Source organism: Epinephelus fuscoguttatus, linkage group LG22 (assembly GCF_011397635.1).
Source record: "Epinephelus fuscoguttatus linkage group LG22, E.fuscoguttatus.final_Chr_v1".
NCBI classification, from domain to species: Eukaryota; Metazoa; Chordata; class Actinopteri; order Perciformes; family Serranidae; genus Epinephelus; species Epinephelus fuscoguttatus.
In genome coordinates, this window is record NC_064773.1 from 16,093,052 (window position 1) to 16,120,249 (window position 27,198).

General features: G+C 41.2%; 1 long non-coding RNA gene across 1 annotated transcript in view; it reads right to left on the reverse strand.

Moving 5' to 3' along the window:
* Positions 1-27,198, reverse strand: part of LOC125882796 (uncharacterized) — a 156,969-nt gene that overhangs the window by 32,688 nt on the left and 97,083 nt on the right. The window contains exon 4 of the long non-coding RNA XR_007448413.1: positions 25,885-25,986. This is a non-coding gene — a long non-coding RNA (uncharacterized LOC125882796). The remainder of the gene's footprint in view (positions 1-25,884; positions 25,987-27,198) is intronic.

The following is a 27,198-nucleotide window of genomic DNA, read 5'->3' on the forward strand; positions in this document are numbered from 1 at the left end:
AGTGTAAACGATTTTTGGTCGCAGACGGCAGATGTTATTTTGACTTTTACGGAAGCCACGCATGCTCAATACCTCACCCTCCCCTCCTCTCTTCTATTCATTCCACGAGCCAGTCAAGTAGGTGAACTACAAATAATGCGAGGGGCAGGTGATCACGGAAGATTTCAAGAAGACTTCATGAACAGCATGCGGAAAATGGCAGCGTGAGAGCAAGAGAAGTTGGTCTGTGTGTGTGTGTGTGTGTGTGTGTGTGTGTGTGTGAAATGACATGTCGTCGTGTAAACAATATAAGTCATCACGTGCGCCTCATAATTGTTTGCATAACCGTGATTTCAATTTTGACCAAGATAATCGTGATTATGATTTTTTTCAATAATCGAGCAGCCCTACTTTAAACTACCATTGTCCACCCCAGGCCAGTAGACCAGAGTTTTCTTGACCCTTGGATATTTTCACTGTCCCAGCAGCCAAACATCACACCTTTTGTGATGTATTATACATAGCAAGTACAACAGTGATGGTCCCTTTAGATCTAGATGTTTTCCTTTAGTTACTGATTTGTAATGTTAATGTACAAAACTTTGAGAACACACCAACAGATATTGTTTTCCATATTTTCATTTCATTAGAAATGTCATGTATATCTAAGTTGGACAGAAAAAGGTTAAAAAGCATGAGCTATAACATTCAGAGGTATTTAATAGCATCTAGTGGTAAGGACTGCAGATTGAAGCCAGATGAAACTTCTCCCGGTTAGAATTCCTTCAGTGTTTAACATTCAGGAGGTTATTATTGGGAGCCATATTATCCACAGAGGTCTCTTCTTCTCCAAAACAAACAGACCCAGTGATTTAAAATGGTAAAAACACTGAATAAAGCAATCTGATGTTACAAATTAGTGTTTCTCTGGTGCTGTAAAGCTCATTGCAGATAGTCGGCTAGCCCAGCACCTGCTAATATGCACTCACCTTTTTTTTCTCTGATAACTTAAGATCCAGGAGTTCAAGAGGTTTGTACTGGAAGCCCAATTATCCGCAGAGGTCATTTCCTCTCCAAAACAAACAGACCCGGTGATTTAAACTGATCAAAACACTGAATAAAGCAGCTTTACATTGAAAAGTCTTGCTTTGCCAATACTGCTCACCACGAACAGGCTGCAATACGGCTGCAAACGCAAACACACAAATGGCCCGAAATAGAAGAGCCAGTGATCTGGTTTGTCTTCTCTCTGCTACTGTACAAACATGGAGATGCAACATGGCAGCCTCCATGGACAAGGACCCACACGCTATGTAGATACAGTATAAATGACTCATTCTAAAGTAAAGAAAACACAATTCTTATTTAAGGTGATTATACACAAAAAAACGTCCACAAAAAACATTACAGGGCTTTGATGTCTGTGACATATTATGTAGGAAGAGATACTTCAACTTTAATAAAAGGTGTAATGTTGCTGGTATGATGTCAATATGACCATCAATACATCATTTTCACTGTCTACTTTTGCGGAGAGCCGCATGCATCCTGAGTAATAATAGGTGACACGCACAATGAGTGACCCTTCCATATTACACAGTCATTGACCTCAATATAAATTGAACAATAAGTGCAGATTTAAGAGTAGACATGTACTAAATCACACCATTATTGTGACTGGCACAGATAATATTCCATCATACTACCTGTTGAAGTCAGTCACATTATAGTACAAGCAGTGTGGTAAACACTGCTGCTTGACTACATAATACTACATCGCTCTATCCTATTTTAAACTGAAGGACACTTGATTATATGCACTCTGGTGTGAGAACATAGGCTCAGCATGTGTTGTATACATCACATATATGTAGAGTGTATGCTTGTCTATGATGTATGTGATGCTCAGTAACAACTCCCCTCCCTGAAATGTGGCCCTTGGCTCTGAAGCAACTGTTTGGAGCTGCTGGCTCTCTGACAGCATCCTTGGAGGGAGGTGTTGCCATAATCGATTTACACAGCAATCACAGATCTGCACACAGCGACCTTCAACAAGTCCTTGAACACAATCTCTCTCTGCTGATCAAAAGCCATCAGCAGAAAGTGATTAATGAATTGGTTGTTTATGCGCGCATTTAAAGTCACAATAACAGCAATTTGTCAATAGCTCTGCCGCAGCAGTGATTGTTACACTTGTGTCTGACAGGATGAAAAGAGGCTACATTATGTCTGGCTGTCTTCACTGGCAAATGTCACCTAAATGACAAGCGAATCACTCTGAATTTTGGGAATGAATGGGAGAATAAGGATGTGACAATTGTTAGGAGTTGCAAATGCAAAACAGAGCAGGAACACACACAGAGAGGAAGAGACGGAGACAGTGAAGGGAGGTTGTTCCTTTTGAAGTTATTAAACATTTAGGATTGAAACCAAGTCCCTTTTACAAGAAGGCAGCTGCAGCAATAAAAACCTGAGCTGTCTGTACCACAAACTCATGGTAAAGCCCCATTATTTGTGACTGCGGTGGAAAAGCTGTCAATTTCATACTGGTATTTTCTCCCATTTCAGTGCTACATAAATCCCTATAAAGTCTCCCGTTTATTTTACTGGCTACCCCTGGGGGGGGGGGACTGGGTGAAAGCTTGCTGTATTCTGTCAAGGAGGAGATATGGCAGAGCGAGACACTTGTTGTGAGACGCTCGCTCACTGTCAGTATCCATCTGTTTACCTCTCTGCCAAAATGGTGGTGGTGATGGAAAACAAGCGTTCTCTTCAAAGGCCATTAAAAATGAATGAGGAGAATGAACAGATCACACCGGGCTTACCGAAGCACCACTCAGGCCATTTTATGCCTCAGGTTGAGAGATCACCACTCACGCTGTAAAACATCTCACCATAACAAGATAATATCAAATCCCCCGCTGCTCCAAGACAGAAACACACACACACACCGTTAATGAGCCAGGCAATTAACTTCCAAACGTGCAACAAAACTTTGTCACCAGGGAGATAAACAGACCTGCTGTCTGTGTGCGGGGAAATATAAATGATTACAACTCTGTTTTAATCAGTCTTAAGAGGGGAGAGCGAGCGGGAGGACAAGGTTTTGGGACTCAATCTGCTAATCGATCATCTTGACACAGGTGCTGACAACCTGTCATCGGAAGGTGACAGCGTAATGTCCAACAGCTCGTCACATGAGAGTATGTGACAGATCCTGGTGTTGGGTTTGACTCTTAATGGGCCCTCGGGTCACACCGCAGCCCGCAGTGCCATTTAGGGGTCCAGAGGTCGCAGTCTGGTCTACCAAACACACACAGCCTCGGCGGTAAGCAGGGACATCATTGTCAGTGGGCAGGGAGAAGGTGTCTGTTTATGTGTGTGTGGAGTTTGTGTGTGCGTGCCATGACAGTGTGCAGATGGAGGGGGCTGTCTGTAAGGGAAAAAGAACAGATTGACGGAGCGGAGAGGGAAATGCACTTTTCAAATGTCACCTTGCCTTGCCACCCTTTACGCAGAGAGAAAGAACGGTGTGAAATAGAGCACCCGGAGAAAATAGCTTGAGGAGAGAAGACAGAACATTTTCATTTTTAGAGCTTCATGGCACATACTAAGTGGAAAATAAAACTCAAATTTGCAGAGCTGTTTTCCATCTTTTGTTCCAGTGTTCATTTTTTAAGATACTGAGTAATGCTAACTATAACAATATCCTGTTATATTTTCAGCTTTCGTACCTGTGATTTCACCAAACGGCAACCTCCAAGGCAGAAAAATGAAACCAACTTGGAAGTACCAGAAACTGCAGTTCCTCTAATGGCCACTTGAGGCTGACTCCAAAACAGAGTCAATCCCCATAGACCCCCACATTAAATTGCCCAACTTTACAGCAGAAAGAAACACGTTTACAACCTGGCACAAAAAAGTTTGGTCGCTATAACTAATTTCCTCATTCATGACAACTGTACTAGCCGTTTTATTTATAACTTACCCGTTTACATATAAAGGCTCAAAGTTATGCATATATAAAGGCCGGGTTGCTTGACTGACAGGCTGCTTGTGAGGTGTCGCTACAGCCTATGAGTCAGAGCCACGCCTCGCTCTTTCACAGCTCCAGCCTCTCGTCTAAACATGGTCCCTTCTGGCTCCCAAAAAAACAAGATGGCAATGGCCGAAATGTCAAACTCTAGGCTTCAAAACAGCTAATATTAGTTAAAATAGTAACTAGTCAACATATCCACATACAACGATTGGTGTGATATCTCACAAATTAGCAGTCCTAATGGTTGGGTTACATTTAGAAAAAGAATTCTAACATAAATTTGAATACTTAACTGCCCCCTTACACGGACTTGAGCTCTTTATACTACTTTCTTATTTACTCCTGTCAGTGCATTCGTCAGTTCTAGGATCAAGCACTTCTCGCATCCTTCTACTTTTTACCTTTCCCAACTCATATTGCCATCATGTGCTACTGTCTTTTTCTACTCGTCTCTCTCACACATTAAACAAAGAAAATTCTAATACCTTTCGAGAACAAAAAAAAGATCCTTTCTGTGACACAGGGTGAAGAATATAAAGTGATTCACTGTATGTGAAGTTACAACTGACCTTCAAGGTATAGCTGAGAAGCTTTCAAACTCAGAGTACTGTATATAATGGTGCATAGAAGCTGAAAGGATTTGAATGTCACATCTGTGGCACAATAGAGTCTTTGTGCTACGATTGGGTCCAACACTTTTACTACTACACTCCCAAAACAACAACAGGTCGCTTTTCCACATTACTGTAATGAGCTCAAGATAAAGCACAGGCTGCCATATTGAGAATTGTCCTGGTAAAGGTACACGTGCAGGGTTCAACATTCAACAAAAAGCTACTCTTTGGCCACCAAATATCATCGGCAAAAAAAATTAAGGAAACACGTGATGGTCACAGTATAACACCAAGTCAGACACAGGACACAAACACCGGTCTCCTAGGGGAAAGTCCCAAGTGTCTCACTGTGGCCACAAAGTTTTATCAAGTCTGAGGCGGCATGGCTCAGTGAGTTTCCTGTCTAAATAAAGGTTCAATAAATAAAAACCCCAAGACTGCGATCCTTTGCTAAGGCAACGTTACAGTCCCACAAATGATTCATTGCTCCTTTAAGTTCAACATCCTACAGAAACAGTGAACATTACTTGTTACCAGCTAGCCAAGGCTCAAGAATAGCAGCTTCCCAGTGAAAATACAATACATGCCTTGGACAACCAGGGATCTTACCCAGGACACCTCTGGGATGAAAGGGGTTTTGTAGGTATGTATAATTATGGCTCAGCAAATGACAAACTGAATCAAGCTTCTGAATCCTCATGCTCTTATCACTGGAAGAAGATATAATCATCTGCAGTGTGTTGACTGATGAAGCTAACAGCTAACAGCTAACGACAGTAAGGAGGAGGAGGATCATGAAGCGTTCAACAGTAGACTGCCATTTAATATGACAACTCAACATGTCTAAAGTAAATAAATGTAACGATACTGAAGTACTTAAGCTGCGTACAGTTTAGAGGTAACATTAAAAGTACTTACTGACACATGACATCAGTGTTTACATTTACCAAACTTCTACCAGAGATCAAAGTAACCAGATACATTTACTCCATTCTGTAATGAAGTACACTACTAAAGTACTGTACTGTCGCTATAGCTATTGATTACAAAGTGCTTTACATAAACTAAATACAACTAGAGTATGGCTTTTTTCTACAAGGATGGTAAACATAATTATTTATTTACTCAACATTTTAATGGTGTTTTTATTATGCCACTAACAACTGTAGATGATAATAGGAGAGTAAAGAAATTACAGACTGTGAACTAAGAGACTGTGAGAGAATATGCCATATGTTTACAAAGATATTTTCATTTTGTTAATGTCTTTTCATTTAATGAAGTGGGTAATTAAGGAAGGCTGTGTTAAGTTGCGTTAAAATGCCTTTTCTTTTGGCCTTTACATAGGTTTGTACTTGGGCAATCAAAAATGCACTTTGGACACCATCTTTGGCCTATGGGGCCAATGCTAAAAATATATGCGTCTGTCCCTGACATGGTGTACCTATCAAAAGGCCTCTGACTGACTTGAAAACCATTTTCAATGATCAGAGTTGCTGCACGAACCAAACTCATGATGCTCAGTAGACTTATTAACAATTCTGATAGTGTACCCTTTCTTTCATAGGGAAACACCTGGTTGGTGTAGTAGATCCACGCACACTGCTGGAAAGTATATCGCTGATCCCAGCTGAGCGCTGCGGTGTGATGTGTGATCTATCTGCTCTATGCCAGAAAGGAAGTTTGACACCGGCTCCCCCCGCACTTCAAAAACACATCAATCAAGTCAGTCAAAAATGTCAGAGACCTTCTACTTGTCATTGCGGGCTACTTTGCTGTGATTGATTGTCCGATGGTCGTCTCTCACAGTCCCTAACCCCCCCCCCTCCTCTTGCCCATGCATCAATTTGCACACCATGTGAAAAATAACAAATGATAACGTTTTGAAAAATGATTCACAATATCCTCTAGCAATTCAGATAAACAATTCCCTTTTACTAAAAGGAGGGAGCAAAACAGAGACAGACGGCGACGGAGAGGGAGAGAGGGAGATGTGCCAGCACTGCTTTATATTGACATTTATGGCTTAGAGGCTGTGAGAAAATGTGCGTGAGGGTGTCTGAGGGTATGTGTGTGTCTTGACAACAGAGGATGCTTTGAATATTTGATGCAAGTTGAAGACTGCAGTGGCCTCTATAGGCAGTGTGTGTATACAAAGACCCATTAAGCTGCGTTCTCATGGGGAAGGTGTGATAGGCAGAGATTCAGACTGCCAGCACTGTCTATACACATATCTGTCCACTCAAACTGGCCTCAATATGAAAACCCTCGAGGCTTTATTTTCCTTCTCTCCCTTTCTTCCTCATTTATTTGTCTTTCACAAAATCTATTCAACTCTCTCTGCATCCATCTGCCACTTTCTAAAACGATGTCACTCATTTTTCTCTCGTCTTGTTGCTCTCTTCCTCGCGTCTCCTGCTAACATGATTTGTCTGTTTCGCTCAGTATCCACATGTATCCTCTCCCTAGCATTCTGTTTTACATGCTGTTACCTTCCGTCCGTCGCTCCATAATGCTGTTCTCCCCCCTTCCCTCCCTCCCTACCTCATTCCCTCGCTCAGAACTGTCAAATGGCTTCATGAAATGAGCTGGAGAGATGATGAGAGAGATTGCAATCCTAATGGTGTGACATGAAGCATTGTCCCAGGCCCCTTTGATAAATGAATTTAACAGAGCACTTGCTCTGTGGTGAACCATGCTAATTAGGCACGGCAACCCAAACAAAGATGTCTCTCGGTAATTGAGGTGAGGTCAGAGGGATTGAGAGGAGTGTGGACATGCCTGCAACTGTGTGTGTGTGTGTGTGTGTTTGCCTGTTTGTGTTCCCGCTGGGAATTGACTTGATACCCCCTTCGGGGAGCTGGTAATGGCGGTCTTTCCCTGTGAGTATTTGCTCTGTGGCTGGAGACAGAAGGTAAGTGGATGACCTTGTTTCCCAAGTGCAATGAGACTTGTCCCCTACACTGTAGCACGGTTACTATCCCACTTTTGCCATTATAATTCTAGTGGGGATCTGTGTGAGGTCAGTGCGAAAATTGAAAAAGCAAGGGCAAACCACTCGCTTCATACTCAAATTACATAAGCTCACTTACACATTGATTCCATCTATGCATTGAAATGGATCAGTGGATGAACAGTGGGCTGAACGCCGCACAGTTCAGTCTCTTAAATAAACACTATTGACATGTTTAGAGCCAATCCAAACGACCTCTGCTGTTTAGCCTCCCATTATTGATATTATTGGCGTGTTTACAATAACTGAGCTGTGCATCTGTCATTCCCAGGGTATCCATATGTTCACGATTGATCCGGAAATAATCAGAGAAATGCCTTTAGACAACAATATGCTCTCAGGTCTTAAGGGACATGAGAGAGAGGTAGGAGGAGGGATGAGGGAGGTGTGGTGGGACTCAAGAAACAGGTTTTCAAAGATATAAATAATTTTAGACTACAGGTACTAAATCAAAGCACATGAAATATGCTCACATGCATTTAAACCAAAAACTTCCTACTTTAAGTGAGAGAGGGGGCTGTGATTTCGCTTTAAAGGTATTTTGATGTCTAGACAAGAGTCTGCCAGCCAAGGCAAGGTTACATACTGAACACAGTGCCAAGAACAGATGTGACAATCTTTACTTTGAAAACATGAATCACCACTGAGGACCGCCCAACCAATACATCAACAGGTGCCATTTCATCGCCCAAAATTGGCTTATGACAGATACAGTGTATATGTTGGCAGATGTGCAAATTAAAGTATACATAAGTTACATAAGGCTGCACTTTTATGTGTTTTCATCCATATTTTTTGAGCCAATTTTTCGGCCCTTACAATGCGTGCAGGTGCGCAGCTATGCAGTTAGCACAACATACTTAATACAAAAAGGTTGAAGGCAAGGTGTCGGCCTGTACAGTTCACAGGGGAAGGAATTCTGAAACTTTGAAAACAGTCCTGGGCAAGAAATCCAGTGTAAGAAAAATATGAGAAGCTACAAACAAGAGTGCTGTGAAAATGAATTAGCGCGATAACAAGGAAACTGGATCCACAAAATTAACTAGGATTAGCTACTTTCTCAAACAAGAGTACATGTGCGATGAGTTAAATAGCAGAAGTTAGCATTACCAGTTGCTAAGAATATTTTATTAGCGAAATATTAGCCTCGGACAAGTTGTAGCTATAATTGCTAGCTTAGCTGCAGTACACTGATCGCAGGAAAACTGACCCAACATATGACAAGTCAACAAGCACAAAACAGCTAGAAGAGTAACCACGGATGATGTTCCATCAGGGGCATTAAGGGAGTAAATATAAGATATGTGTCAATATTACGCGGGCAAAGATCTGACAAAAGGCTGGATGTCAGGTTGCCTCTAACCCCAAAATGTTTGTTGTACAACAAGCAGCTCGGACCAGGCAGTCTGATTAGTCAAATAGAAAATTTAGAATGTGATCAAATCAGCATGACAGCACACCTCCCTCATCACTTAAAATAGTAATAGCAATTTGAACTGACAGCGCTGAATCAAAAACCAGTAGGCTACGGTGCAGAAACAAATGGATCGTTTTAAATCAACTTTCTTTAATAATTTATGGTGCTGCTGAACTGCTCTGTTAATACAGTGGTGTGCCTCCCTTTGTGTGCAGCAAGCTTGGAGAGCAAACAGTTTTGTCACTGCAGTGAAAATGTTGTTTTTTAAAAGGCTAAAAGCCAAAAAATATGGATCAGAGCAGAATATTTTGTTAGATAGAGATGTGTTGTGAATTCTGGAAATGATTATATCTATCTTTTTTTAAAATCATATTTGGCTGTTGGACTTTACAGCTGCTCTGGAGTTAACTGTTAGGGGAAATGTTTGGATGAAATCATCTGTGCCAGTGAGTCCGTCACACAGCGTTATCTTAAAAATAGCCAACATGTGAAGTTTGTGGACATAGTAGCTAAATCTGTCTGTGAACACATTTTTTCACTAGATATCTTACTTACAACAAGACTGAGCTATCATGGCCAGTTTTATGTTTATATGTGTGGTATTTATTCAGTTTGGGGAACCCCATGATCTCTACAAAGCATTAATGTTTGGTCAAGTTGAGTAGAAATCATCTGTGTTGCCAGTTCATTACAAAGGATTGGCCTACTTGCTAGAGAGGTAAACTAGGTTTCATTACATATAGGGTGTTTTTACATAAAGTCCTTTTTAAACAAGCCAAACTCAGTCCTCTTAAAGAGTACCAAGAAACGGACCAACAGAAAAGGGACTCAGGTCTTATGTTCACATTGTCGGTTCATTTGAAAGAGGACTCCATTCTCTTTCTGGTCAACTTCCGCTCTGATGTGGCCTCAGTCCTCTTTCCTTTCACTATAGCCTATATAATATTGAAATATTTTTATTTTAACTTTGACTCGCTTTCAGATGAACTTAAAATTGGAGGTAAACCTTTGTGTTTCTGTGCTGTAGACTGTTGCCATTTGATGTATTCTACATTCCACATCTGGAGACATGCAGTACCTTCCATGGACCAAACTACTTCTCGTTCTGCATCTTTGCAAACGTTACAAGCCGACGTGGTTTCTTTCAAGCATCCCAGTGCAATAGCATATGATCTAGAGGGCTAAATACAATGACAAAGAGCAAAGAGAACCTGGAGCGCATCACAGACCTGAGGCGAACCGAACTTAGTTGGAGTGTTTGCATATTGGCAAAACATGCAGAGTCACTGCAGTCAGAGTCAGTTTAGAGGGCTGAAAAGGACCATGTGTGAAAACCCAAAGAGTCAGCTGACGTGGCTGTTTTCCAGTTTTTAGCCAGACCTCATGTATTTCCATAATGACTGAGATGACATTAGCAAAACGTTTCTTATTTTGAGAGCAAATTGCCGCACAATATGAATAACATTTGATTATATCTTTCATTTTGTTGGTTACTGTTATAAAATTGCATTATTACACTCGTGAGTGAGCTTCACCATCATCACTGGCACCACAATGATGCAGAAGGACCGAAGCACACCGTCCTATGTAATAATAAACTAAAACCAAGTGCTGATGGCTGACTATTCAATACATTAAAAAATTCTACTTATATCCAGGTATTTTCCTCCATGTTCACTGTTAACTGTCAACATAGATAGTGAAGTTTGGCGTTGAGCTAAAATAAAATTTCCTGCTTCTATGCCACAACTTTGTCACACTGTATATTGTCAGCTCATTTCAGACTCTCAAATATAAATATTGGTGTCAAAGATCCTACATATGTTGGGTACAAGTGGCCTATTTATACCTTGATTGACAGTAATACATACTGAACATACATTGGCTGATGAATATGAAGTAAGGGCATCTAGCTGGACTGTCAGTGTACAGCACATACACAGGGAATACAAATTGCACCTGTCAGGTAATATGAGGTAAGACAAAGTTTCTCATTATAATGGGAACTATCAATTTCTATAGCAGGAGTGTGTGTGATATTTACATACTGGCATCACAGGAGCCGACACCCTGCCATCATTATGAATATGAGGTCAGGAGGGGCTTGCTCACAGCAGCCAAGATACATTTTTGACAAGTGCCTCCCTCAATGGGCTATTTCACTGAACCTTGAGCAAAGTGTTGTCTTGGTAACTCAAGGTGCAATGTCTCATTTGTCAAACGGGGGGCAGGGGTGTAGGTTTAGACCAGGGGAGGAACTAAGGGCTATTAAAACCCCACTGGGATGGCTCATGCATATTTAAGTGGGTTAGATTAAAGGTTGGTCGTCTGGAAGCAGTTCATGCCGACCAAGACTGAACCTTCTTCTGTGACATGTCATTAACCCTTTAATTGACTAATGGGTGGTGAGGTTGCAGATATGAGCTAATGTAGCCATTTCTAAATGCAAATGCCGGCAGTGTGTGCACACTACACTACAGCGATAGGCTGTTGAGGTGATGGGTACTGACAAATGGACTCCAGGTGAAAAGGTCAAACTGTGACACTTGGATCTCTGAGCAGTTTTTGTTTTATCTGTATTTGCAGACATACACAGGGTATCCAGACACTGGCAGGGAAACTGAAATATTGTTTTTTCTTTTATCTCTTTTTCAGGTTTTATTTTAAACAGTCAGATTTATTTGCCCTCATACCACTTGGGCCTAATCCCATTTATCATTTTCACCCCCACCCCTCATTTTCAAGTGCCATGTTGCCCCTCAGAACAGTGTTACAAGGGATAATGGGTAAAATCTTCCCCTGTGAAATGGAACGACCCTGATATGTCTTCGGTAGTTGTTGATGCTGGCAATTACCAAAAGAGACGCGATGAGTACTGCAGGACGTTATGAATATGCTACCTTCAGCAGCAATTACCACAAAAATATATGAAAGCATGAACACCCTGAACGGCTTGGGACTTCTTATCCAGTTACAGTCATACCCATTTACATTGTACTGTTATTTTCACTTGCTATGTGATTCTTTTTACGTTGTCTTTCCAGTCAAACCCATTTTCAGACTAATGGAAGGACCATGTAGTAGCTAGCATTAGGTCAGTTTAGTCTCTAGGTTTTTGGCAAGTCTTAGGAGTTCTGTAGGTTATAGATGTTACTACTGTATAGTATATGCACTTTCTTTTCTAAAATCTCAACAACGTGTTCATAAAAACATTTTAAAATACAATTTGATTTATGACTGGGCCCCTATCAAACTTTCGATAGCTTATCAGGGTGTTCCATTTCACGTCTTAATTATTTCTTATGAACTGTACGTGTACTTTTTTCTTTATCTGTTTTTGTGAATAAAATTTGAGAATTTGCCCACTGCTGGGGTGACTTCTCTTGTGTGGACTATAGGCCTTCTGCTGCTGTCAGGAGGCTCATGATTTGTTCACAACTCATGCTGTGAATCAATCAAACAAGTCATTTGATAAAATATAACACTGCTACCGATGAAATATAACACTGCTTCCATTAGGCCCGTACCGGTGCTCTGTAGGCTAACGTTAGTAGCCCATGCTCCTATGCTGCTGCAGGTCTGCACTGATATTAGAGGAGCAGTAGCAAATGCAGGAATTTTGCTACTGGAGTTGAGGTAAATTTCAGACATCATATGCCATCAAATGGGGGAAATACAGCATCGAAATTTGTCAAAATCCAGGCACAAATTGACAATAACAAAACAGCACACCAGCAATTTCTTCTGTTACGCCTGTTATAGAGAAAAGAACCATAACACATTGAAATGGTATTAAACTCAGATGGTAAAATAGTGGAATATTTTTATTTTAATTCAGGAAAAAAAATACTTTGGTTGGTTTCTTTTGTTGCTTGTGCAGCCATCTTGGTGATGATTTCTCATAACACTCAGTTTGGAGGGGCATGTTGCCCTAACACTTCACCCTACCCCTCTATTGGGAGATGCTACACATACGCGTGAATGGCAAAACACAGGGGTAAGGGCTAAGTGGTAGGTGTAAGGGGTGTATCAATCTTGCCCCCACAGTCATTTGCCTGAAAAAGACAGCACTACCTCCTGCTATATCCATCTCTGTGCACTCACATTGTTGTGATGATTTTGTGCATTTGCCATAAAAGATATTCTAATTTCAACCACTTTCCCCAAATTTCCTCCCAGGCAATGGTCCTCAAAATAACCCAGTGTGAGTCCAGGGGGGAGGCAAAGGAAAACAACATCAAACAAGCTACAATACACACAGGCTTGTTGTGAGCAGAACACAGAGTAGGAGTGTCGACATTTCTTCACCTGTCACAACTGTCAGAGCGTCTGTATTTGTGACAGTCTGGCTGGCTTCTATGTCGCCACATGTCTATAAAGACAACCAGCAGGCTCTGTATTTCTATATGCCAAAGTAAATTATAGGGCTTTGTGTTTGTGTGTGGGAGAGCAAGTGCGAGAGGGTTAGATTGGTCTGTGCATGAGCATGCAAGTACAATATCTCTCCCATCTCAAATCTCCTCCTAATCTTGTTATAATTGCCTGGTGAGCCTCCCTGCTATCCTCCACCTTAATGCCTCCTCTTCCACCTGACCTTGGTACTTCACATTCACCTCTACAACAATAAAACATTTCAGTTCATAAAGTTGACACAAAACTTCAGAGTTAAACACCAGATAAAACCTTGTACTTTCTCCCTTTGGAGTAACTGAGCTTGTGTAATCCTTAGTAAGGGGGAAAGGAGAATGTTGCTTTTTCGGTGAGTAACAGACTCAATTCTCTGTTAAAAATTAAGAAATAGAAATATTGAGAAAATAAACTTGTAACAGCTGACACTAGATTCTGATCGTGTTAATCACTTAAGTCTAGATAACTTGGAAAAAACACAACTGAAGAACAAAAATGTATTGATTTTGTCTCAATCATTTTATTATATTAAGGCCAAGACACACCAAAACAACTTTTAAAAAATGGTGGCGACCAAGGCCGACTTTGTAGTAGTCAGTATTTGTCATTCATAAAAGGTAAACTGGAAGACTGACACGACAAAGGATATTTACTAAGCGCTAAATAATAACACAAGCAATCAAAAACCGTGTCTGCTGAAGAGCTGAATGGCTAAAAACATAATCCTAACTAATAAAACATATAACACTCTTGACTTCAGTTGTTTGCTTTTCTCACTTCTGTTTCTCTTTGCGTGTGCTAAGCTGAACTACCAATCAGAGTGATTTCATTCATTGACAAGCCTTCATTGTCTTGGATGCCGATTAAACATGCTGAGTCTGTTGAAAAAAGCCAACAAGGACCAACTAGTGCCAACTAGTTCCAACAGTGCCGGACACACCGCAAAAACTAGGGCAACAGGCATCCATTGGCCTGACATTAACCAGCGGCCAACTGTCGGCTTAGTGTGTCAGAACCCCTCCTTTCCTCTTTGAAAAACACAAAGTCCACTGAGAACCACATCTTCTCAGCATCTAGCCCTCTATCTAAGGCAAAGACTTAGGCCAGGAAAAATACCTGTGGTAGGACAAAGAGAAAACATCCCCACATCTGCACCCTCTGTAACCAACAAGTCTGTTTCATCAGCATGACTGCATTCTGAAAGACCAGCCAAATTTGGGAAAGGCCCAACATCAATGATCCATGGGGACCAGCCTCAGAGCCAGGAGAGAACTGCTCCATCTCAGCCAGGATGACCCAGCTCGTCTCGCTTCAGAGCAGCGACCTCAACAACCACTTGTATCGTCCAAAACCAAAATGTCAGCCTCATACAACATGGAACGACAAACGCTCCCCTCAATGATCTACGTTCATAACGTCTGGCACACAATCCACTGTGCTCTCTACTGTTCCTCTAGTGCATTCATGTCACTGCTGCTTTTTGTTGGGCATAAATCAAAGGGTAAAAAAAACTCTCTCAATTTTCTGCCACTAAGTTGTGCTTTTACACAACCTAATACAAGACAATATTGGAAAACATTTTAAAAAAACAGCCAAACTGCCAGAAGAAATGTTGCCACAGTACATTTCTGCAAAAGACAGATATATTACACTGCACTTTATTATGTTGCAAATAGGTTGAAACTTAATGTTTCAACACCTTGTGGTATTATGTGGTTGTGTTTAGGCAAAAACACTTGATTATGGTCAGGAAAAGATCAAGTTTTGGCTTAAAATATTTCATCTGGCGGGCAAAATCCTGGCAGGAAAAGCAGCAACATATCGGTAAAAAACACAAGTGCGCTTCGTTACACTTTCCCCGCAGCAAAAGCAGTGATGTATCTCTAAAAATCATTTGCTTTTGGTGCCCAAAAAATACTGCGACAGGCAAACCACTCCCATTTGGTGCTTAAAAAGCTGCTGAAAAAACAGCAATGACTTGCAAAATCACAACCAGTTTTATTGTTTGTTGGTCTTGAACATGGAGGTATAAAGGGCAGGCATGTTGCCTAGGAGTCACGGCATCAACAGACGACAGTCAGCTCAAGTGCATCACTTTAGAAACATTAATATGATACGTATGAAAAGTGCAAATGTAACATATCCATAGTTTGCAGAAACATACGATGCCAACATTTTCCTCTGACAACTGGGCTGTTAAAACAATGTAAAACCAAGCAGACAAACTTAGTTCACTTGGCATGAATTTTTCATCAGATCCCCCACAATCTTCTCACCTTGTATGTGAATGTGTGCAAGTGTTTGCAAGTATAAAACTGAATACGAATGTTTGGGGACAGGAGGAAGTGCAAAGAGTCCGATATGCCTGAGGAAGGGAGATAATTGGCTGTGGAGATGCTTAGAAGCTGCTTTTGTTGCCATGGCGATAGACTTGTAAACACTGACCCATCCAATCTTCTTATGGAAAAGGGAGACGGAGTCGGGATCGGGAGAGAGAGATAGACAGAAGTCAATCATTCAACAAGGCAGGGAGAATTAGACGTAAACTCGGGCAGACAGCCAGACAAATGCATGCATAGACACACACACACACACACACACACACACACACACACACACACACACACACACACACACACACACAACCATTCCTGTGGCCAGGTAGAGACTTTGTGCTGGGGCTGCTAGAGGACAGTGTTGTTCCAGAGAGATTATGAGGTACATGGGTGGCAAAGATCCCATCACAGCCTTGGGCATGCAGGCTAAAGTCAGTCAAGTTACTAACACCTATGCAACGCCCGGGGGAGCACAGACAGAATTACATTCGCCACATTCAATCTCTGAGCAGGGCCTCGAGATGCAAGTGTTTCATGGAAATAATGTAGAAATGGGAAAACAATGAAATTGAGGAGATTAATGCTCACTCTCCAGCCTCATCTAAATTCTGCTCCCACCGGACCTATGCAAGCATTTTCAGAGATGCTACCTTTAAGTGGTAACCTTGTTTCTGGGTACCAAGGAACATTCCTAATTCAAACCCCTCGGGGACTGGGGCCACTCAATTCAGTAAAATGGAATATACTGAAATACCACTGCATTTTATATTCATAATATTGAACATGCTGCACACATTCCCAAACACCATGGCTTCTGAAATGCAGAAAAACAAACAATTTCTACTATAAGATGGGGCACAGATACTTCAAGCCTTTCTACAACCAAAGAAGGAGCAGCTAATTCTTCACAGGTTTTATCTACAAAATCTCACTTAAAGCTGCAGGTCGTAGCTTTTATGAAAATAACTTTGTGTCATATTTGCTGAAACTGTTAATGTATTCTCAAAGAAGTGCATGAGATAGTCTGTGAAAAAATCATGACCCTCCTTGTTCTAATGGCATTAGCCAGAATCGACCACGGCACTCCCAAAACAACCACCAGAGCTGGGGAGTCTCTAATGTGTCACTGCTGTCAATGATTCTTGTGAGCTGTTGTCAAACTGTCAAACTAGGCAGCGCTGATCAAATATGAATCAAGATTATGTTACTGCATTGCGTAACTCTCACTTTAAATGTTTTCAGAAACACATTTAAGGGCTTGTGTACACGAATCGTTTTTTCTGAGCACCAGTGTCTTTTTTTAATTGTTCCCAATGAGGAGAGAGCATATGCAGCACATGCCACTGCCTAGAGCATTGTTTTCAAACTTTTTGTGCCTCAGGCATACCGAAGGGCGAGCCAAAATTTCACAAAAGCCTCTATAACATGTGTTATCACTCTTATCACAACAAACATGTTGGCTTTTATTTACTAATATCAAATAGCAACTGACAACCATTAATCATGAAATATTTATTACCAAAATGATTCAAGAATTCATTTTAAACTTTTTTTTTTTTTTTTAAAAATAATGTAATGTAATAATGAAATTATGGAAGACAATGTGATGTGTCACATACTTAAAATTTCCTCGTGCAAACAGTGACAAATAGGTTCCCTGTGAAGTTTTTTAAATTAAATTTAATTACATTTTTTAAGGTGGAGTTTGCCTCTTTATTAGGAAATGGATGCACACAACTTACTGATACAGTCAATTAAAAATTGATTCATAACTTTTTGGATAGGCCCAGTTGAAGTTCATCACAGCACACCATTTGAGAACCACTGACCTAGAGTCAGGCCAGCGTCTTTTTGAAGATTGCTCTGTTTTTGTGTGGGGCCGTTGCGAGCGCTTCTAGTGGAAAATATCTGAACTCTTCAGAGTGGTGCTACTGTCTATCTTGAGCTGTATGAAACTACCAGATTGGCCCGACACTGAATGTTACTGGTGAGTGTGCTGTGAGTGTTGTTAACTGCGCAGTCAGCTTCTGTTACCTAGCTTTACATTAGTTACCTCGCCAATGGGAATGTTAAGATTTTGTTGTCATAGAAACAAAACCCATGCGCAGTGCGTCATTAAAAAAAGTGCTGGGATGAAATGCTTCGCAACGTATTGCCACAGCTTTTCTGACAAAAAACCCCGCTATGTAGACATAGGCTCTTTGTGTACTGTTAGGCTGTAAAATGAGAAAGTTGATGATGTTGCAAACAGCTGACCGAAGCACCAAGCACCGCCCACCAGCCAGACCAACTTTCTCATTTTACAGCTAAACAGTACACTAAAATATGTTTCTGAAAACATCTGAGAAGAAGAAAAGGCATTGCAATAAAAGCATCTTGAACACATTTGATCAGAGACTCCTCAGCTCTGATTAGTAGTTTTAATTCACATGCAGTAAAGCCGTTAGAGGAGCTACAAGGTAATGGAGCAGACAAAAGAATGTGATTTTCTGTTTCATTTAGTGCTGTGTGAATGTAGTGACAGTTGCAGCAAGTATGACAAAAGTTATATTTTACAACTAAATGTAACCAACTACAGTTTTAATGAACTGCTCACAATGTTGTTGGATTTGAATGAGGAAAACAGACCTTTCCAAACAACAATGTGGCTAGACCAAACTCCAGGTGAGAGGAAAAACTGTGTATTTCAATCTACATGTATCTGTATGTATTTGCATTGGCCAATACCAAGGATAATGTGGCTGCTTTGTGTATCACTGCCCATATTCACGCCCAGCCAATCTACAGTATCACTGCTGTATTCAGTCTATAAGCACTCTGTCTTTGGCATTATTCAGAAACTAACCAGATGGCAGGGCAGCAATGAGTTTGCTTGTGCTGTGACTACTCATCTCAAGAAAACTACAGTTTTACAACGTGACTGCACAGCTGTTTTAACACACTGTATAATGCATTGTTCATCCATCATTAGTGATATTATATCATAAATCTATTTACTTGTATCAAATTTATAGGTCTTCCATGTTTCTTTAGAGCTTGTAAAAGAAGAATATTTTACATACATCCCTTTTCTGAGCTTGTGTGTGTGTGTGTGTGTGTGTGTGTGTGTGTGTGTGTGTGTGTGTGTGTGTGTGTGTGTGTGTGTGTGGTAACGGAAGGCGGACCATCTCCATGTGTCCCCTCCATCTGTCGCCTGGCGAATCATTGAGTCCAGGGGCCGTGATCCAGCCCCCCAATATGTGGGATTGCTGGAGGGAATGAGGAGGGGTGGGTCAACATACATGTCACACTAATGGATATGGGGCCCACAGCTGGGGTGATGTGTGGCTGATTTTCTTAATGCATGGATGAATGAATGAACACATTCATAACTGCAGGCACTGTTATTGTCAGTGGCTCTCCCAGAAGAGGCCGCGACCTCCCGAGTTTTGCTGACAGACAGATGGACAGAGCTACACCGGCAGCGGGGCAGACACTTTCCTCACCCCGTAGCAGAGGTCATTAACTGGGACCGTGATCCACAACGGCAGTCTTTACTGTTGGAACTGTGATCCCCAATCTTGACATGCCATAATGTCCAGGCTGTGTATGGCGATGTCAATAAGACAGAATGACCCGTTTCAGTGGTCATTACATGGAAGCCAACGGGTCAGCGGCTTTGGGGACGGATGGAGGGAGATTGTGAGGGAGACTGAAAACAGAGGGCAGCAGACATATTGCCATAGTCTGTAATTACAGGGCAGTATCCATTCAATCATGTGATTGGTCACTTGGCGAATGTCTGTGACTGCATGTGTAGCTGTGTTGTAGGTTGCAGTGTGTGATTCTGCGTATGTTTATGGCTTTTCCATATCACTCGCTACATTTCAATGAAAAATATTGTACTTTTTACCATTTATTTATTTCACAGCAATAGCTAAGGGTACCCACTCATTTTCATGGACAAAATTGAAAAACTTTGCCATGCCTTTAAATATTTCCATGACCATTCACAAAAGATAACACAAACGTAACTGTAAAGTAGACTTTACTCCTAATGTTAATGTATAATTACTGGCGGTCTAGGCACACGGAGCAGTAAAGCTCCCACAGTGGGGGAGTAACAGACGACAATTAGTTTGGCCTGTTGGTTAATTAGTTTGAATTAAAAAAAGAAAAAGCTCCATACCTGCTAACTACCATGCTCTACGTCCAGAGCAATCATTCATTCATTTTCCATAACCGCTTATCCTGTTGGGGGTTGTGGGAGGGGTGGAGCCTATCCCAGCTGACACTGGGTGAGAGGCAGGGCACATTCTGGACAGGTCGCCAGATTATCACAGGGCTGACACATAGACAACCATTCACACTCACATTCACACCTTTGGGTAATTTAAAGTCACCAATTAACCTCCACACAGAGGTGCTCCCCCACCCCGAGGTTCGAAACCAGGAACCCTCTTGCTGTGAGGAGACAATGCTAACAACTCCACAGTTAAAACAAAATGAGAGTGTGCATTACACTCCGAAGGACACTGACAGCTCTGGGCAGCCTATGTCAATTGCTCAATTCAAAAAAATGCACTACAATTTAAAAGTATTAGTGGTACATAGGTAAGGAAACTTTGGGATTCATGACCGTACATCTTAAATCACACTGTCACAGCGTTATTTATCTGTCCCCACTTGCCTGGCATTATTCAAACATATCAGATTCAAACTCTGTTGAAACGTTATTCCTGCAAGCTCACATACATGGAAGGACAAGTGGAACACGATGTGAAAATGAAGGAATGTCCGTGATGGTAAACAAAACGTCAAGCATCGATGCATAGCTACGCAGAGCACAGCTATGTTACGTCAAAAGCTACAGAAATTTTTTTAGGTTATGTTACATTAATTCAAAAGTTATCCATGGAAGATTACTGTAATAATTCATTTTATTACACACAACAAAATGCCATGACTTTTGAAAAACTTTCAAGGATTTCAATAATCCATGATCCAATCCTGTGTTTTGGTTTAACCAGTTATTGTGTTAACTGGTGACTCAGTTGAAATTCACCAGTTAACTCGGTTACTCAAATTTAAACACTGCACGCCATTAAACATGTTTACTATCACTGGACGGAGGATACAATAAACAATAAATGGGAGAAGAACTCATGTTTGCATAACAACTATATCATCGAGGTCTAAACTATGCTTGCAAGTCAACAACACAAAAAGGACGTAAAATTCCCTGTTAGGATGTAACGTTAGTTTACTGCCTCATACGTAGTGATCTTGTGTCCCTCTCTTTGGCAACAAAGGATTTCTGATTGACACAAAACTCTATGTCATGGTGTTTGACCATCTGTATGTGACTACAGATAACGCAACTGTATATATAGTGACTTGTATACTCCTAACTAGGGTTGCAGCCATGCACTGGTTTCAGGGTATACCATGATATAAAAGTTGATGGTTATCATGCTGTGTACATTTGCTTATCAATGATATTGAAAAAAAAAAACTGCAAGTGGACAAATAATCTCCCCTTTATTTTAGTTATTTTCAAAGGGGAAACTTTTTATACATGTTTACATTAACAAAATGGTTTCAAATTTCAATTAAATTAAAAAAAAACAAAAACAAAAACATTTGTTAAACCAAACATAGCCCTTCCATTTTCATTCCTTTAAGGGTCATTCTGGTTGATAATAACATTTATTCTACAATACCGTGATACCCTGATATTGTCTGAGATGGTTATCGTACCATGCAACTCTACTCTTAACTTCTCACTGGTGTACACGCTTCGTATCTCCACAAAATACGTGTATGCCACTGAATATTGGCACACTTGCAACGGTCTTCTCCACAGTCACTATTAGCAGACGGATCTGGAAGTTAGTCATCCTTTGTCAAAGTCAGTTTGTTTAGGTAGCATTCCTGATATAGCTTGACAAGCCATTGCACTCTGCCACACTTCTGATGCCATATTGCATGCACACCCTTATGTGTGTCATAATTTACATTTGGCTATAATGAGCTTATTGCACTGTGAAATAAATTAAACTGCCGCACAGCATACAGTATACAGTAAAGTAGTTTAAATTAGCTCATTCTCAACCAACTACAACTTTAAAATGCTGCTTACATGTTAATTTATCATTAGCTATAACATCATCAGGGTCACCATCTGCAGAGCGGTGACTTATGGGTACTTTGCTGAATATACTTAAGTACTTGTGCTTAAGCAAACATAAGATAATAGGGTATTCTTACATTGTGGCTTTGCTACTTTTACTTTAGGATATTAATTCTTCTTCCACTACTTCCGGCTACTTAACATTCATGGCAACTTCCATTGTGACTAATCCTATATTATTAAACTGGGGAGCCCGAAGTCTGGCTCATACCAAGCAGCACGCCGTCAGCTGCCTGACTTTCCATCTGTTGATCAGATTCTTTCCTCAACAGTGTTGGTGGTGCTCGGAATTTGATTGCAACCTCTTAGCGCTCTGTTTTTTACGTGTTTATTCCAGCTGTTCCAATCTGATAGGCAGCTGGCCTTTGTGTGTTTATGAAAGGTGTGTCTGTGCGTGCTGATGTTTGCGTCTGTGGGTGTGTGTATTCGACAGGGCAGTGGAAAAAAACAGAAACAGACAGAGTGAGCGGAGCATTTGTTGTTAGTGACAGAACCAGGAACAACAAACTGAATAGAAGAACACACAGCTGATTGAGCTGAAGATAGCAATTAGCAAATGGGCTGTGAAATAGCTGCACAATGCCATCACTTCTCAGACGGTTTGCTCACATTCTTTTAAAAATAACATATTTGGGACAGAGCAGTGTATCGGTTAACAACAAACAAGAAGGGGCCATGGCTCTGCTGATAGTGAAAATTAAGCTGCTGCCAGAGCCTTGAAGATGAGCTCAGGGAGAAAGAAAAACATCATGAGGAGAATTCTGAAGCACTCTCACAGTGCTGAAATGCAAAAGCTGACTAATAGCATTACATGGTTTCACTGCAATAGGCAAAGAAAGGGAACTTTGACAGCTTATGGAAAAAAAACCTCACCTCATGAGAAGCAGGCTTGTAAACATGCTTTGTGTGCCAGATTTGTATGACTGAGGATGTGCCACTTAACTCTTGGTGCAGGTGAGGATTGATTTACATGCCAGGTGCATAAGAGTGACGTTAAAGCATAGTTGCTGCAGTGCCTCAAGCTGCTGCCTTTTTGCTCTCTTTGGCGAAAGTGTCCTTCTGGACCAAACAAATGATGGCTATGATGTTTATTAAAACTATATTTTTGCTCCCGCTGCTACTAAGGAACCAGCTTTTTTCCCTGTGCACTTTCTTTGTGTGTAAACTGTCTGTATCATGATGAAGGCAATTTACTCAGCAGGTTTCCATGTGTGCGTTGTAATAATTTATCTTGAAACATTTTAATTAAAATCAGGGAAAAGTTACAGTTCCTTTATAATTTATTTAAACAGGACCTATTATGCTCATTTTCAGGTTCATACTTGTATTTAAGGTTTCTACTAGAAATGTTTACATGTTTTTATGGTCAAAAACTTTTTTCCTCATACTCTCTATGCTGAAATACATGTGTGTCTGAGACGCTTCGTTTTAGCGCATGTCTCTTTAAGCCCCCCTCCCATGACCGTAACGGACAATGGCGGCACTTTTTACAGTGGAAAAATCACCAATAAAACCTTAAAGGAGCTATATGTAAGAAATATAAAGCAAATAGTCGTAAAATCATCCTAATATGTCACAGAGACTAAGGAATAATGTTCATATAACATACTGATCTCACTGACAACAATAGTACAGCCAGAACATTCGCATTTAAAAAAATTTTTTGCGGTCTGCAAATCATGTTTATGTTTTGATCTTGTCTTTTGGCCTGTTGCGCCACCCACCGCCGTGTACCAGTCACGCAGTCAGTAGAGTCTCAGCATCAGTAACAGTTATGACTGAGCTACAATGGCTGATGGTGCAACTAAACCCAAATGACCTCGTTATGATTCGTTATGAGTTTTGAAGACAAAACTCGAGGCAAAGCGAGGGTCTATATAGGAGATGCTTTTGAACGGTGGAGATGGTTGAAAGCGGAGAAGAATTTGAAATCGGATGTCGAAGTGACTACTCTTCTCCTCAACAGGTAAGCTTTAGCCAAAGTTGGCTAACTAGCATCATAGCTAGACAGGGATGGACATTTTGAATACTTTCAACTGTTATTAATTTTCGATCATACATTGTAGCCCATGTGCAGGTGGGTCATCGACCCGACTGATGTTTTTGAGAAACAAACGTTAGCAGCAAGGCAAGCAGCCGGCTCCTCATCAGTATCATCTGTATCCCAGCAGCAGCGTTAGCAGCAGAGAAGCCGGATTTGCTCGAACAGTCCGCTGGAAAACCGAAGATCAAGGACGGAGTGATGCGGTCCTGCCACGGCAGCCGCCCGCGGGCAAACAAATCACCCCCAATTTCCACCAGATGCATGTTGCAGTGTTTCCCATACATTCATTTATCTGTGGCGGTGTGCCACGAATAAAGTATCTCCGCCACATATAGATTTTTCTGCTTTTGGCGCTACCTGTTCGACCTCGCTCATAAACACATTATAATGGGACTCAGTGTCTGTGAATGTAGCTTGTCGTTACAATTCCGGTGCAATAGGTGGCGGTATGCATCGTAAAGACGCACTTAACGCACCTGGTCCACCAGAAGAAGAAGAAGCAGACGTAGTAGCAGAACGGATCCAAAGACCTCTCGGTACAAATATGTGGGCAAACAAGTCCAAAAGTGGTCCAAACAACTCTAACTCATCATGTTATATTAGCTGTTTTATTAGTCTGTGTCTGTATTAACATAGGTGGAAGCTCAACATGTGCAGAGACATTAACTCACGCAGCGCGTGAGTTAATGTCCCGTAGCAGCTCGCCACCCTGTTAATCAATTACAGCGGCTCCACTGGCAACGGGAGCGGCATGACAACCCCCGTCTGTCGTGCGACAACTCTCTATTTTACGCGGCTCTTCTATTTTTGTCACGCTCCCCTACGCGACCCTCCAGCAGATAAAAACTATATGAAATAGTGTGCTAAACGAGCACAATGTGTTTTTAAATGAATAAACCATTATCAGAGGTGATATGTGATGATTTTTTCCATGCATTTACCCATGTTTATCCGTGACATTGTGTAAATGTCCGTGGCGGACATTTGAAAGCGAGTAGATGACAAAGAGAACAGTAAACTTGTAGGTAACTCAAATATACGTAATAATTTAGGTGGAAAATGCTTTAACATTTCATGCAGCCTACATGCAGCCTCTCGGCTCAGCAAACAGTAAACAACCCCGCTGGCGTCTCTACGTGTAGCTTCCGTACGCAGTCAGTGGAGCCCAAATGAATACGCCGCGACGCTACGCTGACGTGACGTAGGTTTGCAGCCGGTGGAGCCCGGCCGTGTGGTTCTGCTCGTTAGTAATTAACTCTGACGTTGGATGTTCACTTCTTCACACAGATGAGTACTGAAAAATATTTTTAACCCCCCCCCCCCACCAGGACCACACCACCACGAATAGATTCCTGTCCTGTGGGAAACACTGATGTTGGTTGCGTCTACACTCCGGCACGGCACCGGAGCCGACAGGATTCAGTTCTAGTCAATGTGTGTGTTTCCACCGGCTGCAGCTGTGCTGCGTCCCGGCTCCGTCTCAGCTGCGGCACTCCGGAGACCACTGCAACAGATACGCAGGACTTCTATTTTTGACGACTTGCGGCAGTATTGAATTTGAGTGCAGTAACCATTATGGCCACATTCTTACATACAGTGCCTTTAAAACTGAATGAAATAGAAACTGGACATGTTCCAGTAGGTATATGATCTTAAATCTTATCAACACTGGCAACCACGATTACATGTTTCCCTGACGTTAGCATGTAGCTACATGTAGCAGTGTAGGCTACTGCAGTAGTGTGCCTGGAGCAGATGACCTTGTAAGGAAATCCTAAACACTGTAACACTATACTGTAAATGTGTCACAAGCTGACATTAGCTTATCTTGAAAGTAAAAAAATGAAAAATAAAAACACTTACTTTCTGTGCACGAACACCAAGTCCAGTCTGCTCCAATTGGTCAGCATTTCTGGGTCTTCTGCACCTCGGCATCTCTGCACTGTCACCTCAGTCATGGAATAACTGTAACAGAGAAAATCAGCACTTTTTATGACAAAGAATTACCAGTGAACGCTTCTAAACACAACCAGACATGTTCCAGCAGGAATATGATCAGAAATCAGGGAGAAATTATCAGCACTAGCAACCACGATTACATGTTTCCCTGGTGTTAGCATGTAGCTACATGTAGCAGTGTAGGTTACGTAATGTGAACAATTGCAGTAGTGTTTTTACCACAAAGAATTACCAGCGAAAGCTTCTAAACACAACCAGACATTTTCCAGCAGGAAAATGATCCAAAATCGGGGAGGAATAAATAACATTAGCAACCAAGATTGCAGGTTTCCCTGACATTAGAATACCTACATGTATTTTAGCAGTGTACTTGCAGCCAGGCAATGACTGTAACAGAGAACAGCAGCACTTTTTTTACTGTGAAAAATCACCACAAAATAGGTTCTTGACATAACTGCACATGTTCCAACAGAATTATGATCCAAAATCAGGGAGAAATTAACAACATCAGCAACCAAAATGACATGTTTCCCTGACGTTAGCATGTAGCAAAAATGTATCTGTATATGCTGTGTAATGTAAACACATACAGTAGCATGCCTGGAGCAGATGAACATGTAAAGAAATCTGGCACAAACTGTTGGAAACAGAGTGTTCAGAAGGGTAGGAAACCTAAGGTTTTTGCTCAGAGGGATTAGTCTACTTCAACCTACGTTTACCTCATTATTTGAAACTTTGCCCATGTTTAATATGAACATCCAACATTGTAACACAATATAAAAAAGACAAAGTGAGGAAAAGCATCCCCACATTAAATTCTCATTCTATTAAACCTATGAAGCAGTTTCCTTGGAGCTTACGGCTGCTGGTAACTGCAGTAAGCAAATCATTGTCTCGATTTTAAATGAAGCTTCACAGTGGGTGCTTCACATTATTAACCGTGACCGGGGTTGCCCTTTTTTTTGTTTTGCGGGTCGCTGCCCCCAACAATGTCTGTGACGCCCCTGATGCAAAACATGGACAGTACAGAGAAAACTGCAGCTGTGAAAAAAGATCCCCCAACTTGTCTTTTCATACGCCAACTATGTTTTATCAGGTCCTGAAACCCAATTAAAAATAAACTATGCAGGTTCAAATCAGCATGTGTGTCCTGGGGAAAGCCAGCTACTCTTCCTCACGATGAAAAGATTTCATTCAACAAAAGCATTCTACCAACTT